The following is a 4,838-nucleotide window of genomic DNA, read 5'->3' as shown; positions in this document are numbered from 1 at the left end:
TTAGAATCTTCACAGCCATTGGATAGGCCTAGGGAGGTTTATCCCGCCAAGGCTGACACTAATGTGCTGCCAAGTCGGTTGGGGTGGTTTGTCTCAACTGCCAGGGTGAGACTTGGAGCACATGTAGTGTGGATTTGTTTGAAACCCTGAATCGGACCATTTTCCAGTTATGCCCTTGAACCTTGGAGACAGATGGGCAAAACTGGAAAGTTACACCTAACCCCTAGACTCGATTATGGTACTGCACTAGGTGATGAATTTGGATGTCTTTGATATGCCAATCAGTGAGATACTTAGAGGGGGTCAAAACCTAGGTATGTTGGGGCAGTCCGAGAATTCACCTGAGCGGGTGATCATAGTGATAGGATCAACCCCTTTGTCGAACAAAGTAAATGTTGGGGAATGCACTCTCTCTGATGGAAAACTAAATTGTCGGCAGCTGATTTCAAACTTGTTGAGATTTGTTTTTGCAATATATATATTATGTTTTCACAAAATGTTTGCAAAAACAAGTTTTAATTCCCGGGATCCATGTGAGTAGAGAGTGCAACACTGTACCTTGCAGCCGAGGGAGAGGTCATCTCTTGTCGAGCAGTGTTTGATCATTATGGGCTGAGAGGTTAAGTGTAAGACCATTTAGGGATTTTACCTAATGGGCTAATCTCACATCTGCCCACAGTCCTTGGGCCTTCATAAGATGGCTGGACCCAAGGACCATTTAGTGTAAATGTTGGACCCATTAAGAGCCCATACTGATGGACTCAGCGGTTCATTGTATTCAGTAGTGAATTCGGCCAGGCCTTGTAACAAAGGCTAGGCTGAACCCATGTGGCTTATGTGGAAATCAATGATAGGGTCCCACGCCATACAAAAAGAACCAAGCTAGCCAACACTTAAAGGGAAATGAACCTGAAAGCTTAGTGGGCTTAAAGCCCAATTTGAACTGGGCTTAAAGCTCAATTTGAACTGGGCTTAATTTGATTAATTAAATAAGGGGGCGAATCTGGGTATGGATCAGCAGATAAAGACAAGAGAATAACTCTTATCCACTTAAAGAGTCCAGATCCAAATAAAGATTTGGATTAGGAAACTTATAATTGGATTAGGAAAAGTTGATCCTGATTTGCAGATAAGATAAGGGATAAGCCTTATCACTTAATAGAGTCTAGATCCAAATAAACATTTGGATCAAGAAACTCCTAATCAGATTAGGAGGTTAACTCTTTAAGAATTATATAAAAGGAGGAGGGCGAATTAGGAAAAGGTTACACAGTTTCATAGTTTTCTGCATTCAATTCTCTCTCCTTCTGCTCTTGTCGCCCTACCCTATTCAATCTCCAGTTCTTGGAGTGATCAAGATTGGATCTTGATATTGATCCGTGTTGGAAGAATCAATCTTGAAGTTGTGCTCACATCCCTGCTTGATTCTTGCTAAAGAATTGGGGTTCTTACTAAAGAATCTTCCTATTGATCCTGCCTCACCCTAAGTTGTGTCATTTTTAGTGGGGAAAGGATTTGGTAAACTCTTTGGGCGTGAACACCTACATTGGGAAGAGCTTTTTTGCATGGATTCCATATCAGGTATTCCTCTCATTAATCTTGATTTCAGATTTGATCCGGTTTGTTTCAAGAACGAACCTTGAAAAATGCAATTTTTCTAAATCAGGTAATATGATTCTCGAAATGGAGAAAGAAATTTTTGAAATTTCACCCAACCACCCTACATTGTTTGGTCATCCATATGATGGATCTCCCTTCCCTTCATCTCCCACATGCAAGAGGAGAGAAAGAGAGAAAAGACAAAACCAAAACAAAAGGAAGGGAGAGGAGATTCTTGAAATTTTGAATCTCCCTCCAACAAATAGTCCACCGAACTACTAGAGTACATTGGAGCAATTTGTAGTAGCAAATGCACTTCATCTACAATCTGCCAAAACCCATCTACCCAAAACATAATCAATCCACAATTCCAATAAACATGATCTTAAGTTTTCTCTAATCAATCTTACATACAACACTAGAATCATCCTATCTAATTCTTGAGTCTACACATTCATTGGCAATGAGAGGCACATCAAGATTTTGGCATCCGACCCCCTTGGTAGGGTTGCATTAGTTTTCCCACCAATCTTCCAAGTTAATTAGCCAACACGCACCTTTGATAACACCTTATAAAAGCTCCCAATAAAGCTAATAGGCAATAATCCCTCAAATCCAAAACATACCGAAGTTTTAATTTAAGGGATATAAAGGCTGACTTCATTGCATTTGATAACTTGCAGCTCCTTCGAAATCAAGGCTGACATCAATTTGAGCCCGCAAGCAAAAATTCTTTGCACATAACATCTAATTGTACATTGGGAATATCTCTTGTACATGCTTATTAAATTTAAGAGGAATACTCTCAATGTGAGGCTGGATTCCTATGCTTTCAGAGTGTATGCAGAGTTTTTATTTGTAGGGAATCACATCACCATTAACTCATCCTTAATAATAGAACAAAAGCCATCAAGAAGCAATGTGACCCCTGAGGCTTTATCACCTTTTAGTTCTTTCAAAGTTGCCAACACTTGATTTTCACTAAATCGTCTTTCCAACTAGTCCCAATCTTCATCACGAAGTTGATCAAAGTAATGCCATCCAATCAAGCTCTAGAGCTCTTACCATCAGCAAATAAACGTTTTGTAAAAGGAAACAATGCCATCAGCAAGACAACAGTCTCGTGCTCCTCTTCCATGCTTACGTTGTGCACTGAAATCCCCTCGAATATACAATACATATTATATTACAATTATGTCTATAATATATATCTATATCTATATCTATACTACTTTAAGAATACGAATAGCCTCAAGAATATTTCTATAATTTTTTAGGACAAAATTTACCCATCTATATTTAAATTTATTGATAAAAAATGAGGGAAAATAGGATAATTGTTTATTGATATTAAATGAGTTGAAAAGCGTAATTTTAAGATATTCAATGCATTCAATTCTCCCACATTAAATCCAACATTTAAGGTATTAATTTGCATTCACCTTCATTGAATCATATATTTAAGGTTTCTTTTTGTTTCTTCTCATCATTAAATTATATAATTAAATCCATACATAATAAATTAATAATTTTAATAACAAAAAAACTTATACTTTTAAGATCTACCTGGAAAAGATAGTGTTTTTATCTAGGTGGTGGTAAGAAATTAAACCATTTGGGTCAAATGAGCCAATCCATGTTGCCACAATTAAATAATAAAATTCAAAAATATATAAAATGCAAAAAATATAGAAATTAAAAAAAAATTGGGAATGTTTTTAACATTTTATATTTGACATATTAAACAATAATAAGTATAATAAACAATGTTTTAAAAACTGACCCAGAGGCCAACCCATCTTTGCCTTCAAGTCATAGGTCACTAATTCGACTATCAAGGTCAAACGAGTCAAACTGCTCTATATCAACACTATATTTGTATGTGTGTAAAAATACATATTTTATCGATAAATAGTATAATTATATTTTACAAATATTAATTACATATAATATATGTATTATGTTACATTTATCTATATTTTTTAATTCTGTTTTTAATTTTTTATTTATAAAAAATATTAAAAATTTGCAATTTGGGACCAAAAAGGGGGGTTTTCACAAAAAATAGTAAGGCAAGGCGCTTAAGGCCATTAGGACATCAAAGTGCAAAGTTATGGCTTCCAAAAGTTTGCACATAATTAAGTGTGCAACCTACAACCTGCTTACTAGGTCGAACGGGTCAGTAGTTGAACCACCCGAGTTAGACGACTTTTAACTAAAAGGGGGAATTTCAACATAACCAAACCCAAAATCAAGGCCGAGTGACGGTTTGAACGGTTCAATCAGCCAAGTCAACAACAAGTTAAAAATATTGATGAGATAGAACACAAAAGTTAATGATAAGTAAAAATTCTTTATATAATGTTGATGAAATATATAATTTAAAACTGAATTAATCTGAAAGCAATGCTATTTTGTTATCTAAATGGTGGGTCAATGATCCAACTTTTCAAAGAAATTGATGATGTCATAATTGAATAATAAATATTTAAAAAAAATAGAACACAAAAAATAAAAAAGTAAAGAATTTTGTCAAACATTTCAGAACATTTCTAATGTTATATAGTCAACATATTAAATAAAAATAATTGTTAAAATAAAAATTATTTTTATTTAGGACAAATGGAATCCAAAATTTAGTAGTAGTAGTAGTAGTAGTAGTAGTAATAATAATTGTTATTGTAATTTAAAATTCCTACAAGTGCACTTTTGGTACAATTATTTAAGTTTATTTTAAATCATATTGCTACTTTTATTAATTTTCAATTTCTATCTTAACTATGATATATCTAAATTTCTACAAGTGCTTAATTACTATTATAGCTTTATCCTAAATATTATAAAATTTTATAATATAATAGCATAATCATCACCATCATCTAAGCATTATTCCAACTATATGAGATTAGCTACATGAATCCTATTCCCTGCTATTCCATTTTAGTTAGTGTCATATCCATTGTTAAAATATGGACCTTTAAATCATTTTTCTTGCTTCAACCTATATCCTTTTTGGGTCCTCCTTATTGATATTAGATTCTTTAGGTGCCAAAATCATCCTAGTCTACCTTTCCTCGATTCATTTATTAGATTGACTCTTAATCTCCTTCAAATAATTTCATTTTTTTATGTTTCCTCACTTATCCATTTTAACATTTAACATTTGCATTCCTATCATACACTTGCATATTTCTTGACTTCTAAACACTTAGCCCCATACCACATTGTTGGCGCTTTAC

This window comes from Nelumbo nucifera, chromosome 1 (genome assembly GCF_055504915.1).
Source record: "Nelumbo nucifera cultivar China Antique chromosome 1, China Antique-T2T, whole genome shotgun sequence".
NCBI lineage: Eukaryota > Viridiplantae > Streptophyta > Magnoliopsida > Proteales > Nelumbonaceae > Nelumbo > Nelumbo nucifera.
Note: the sequence above shows the minus strand (reverse complement) of the source record.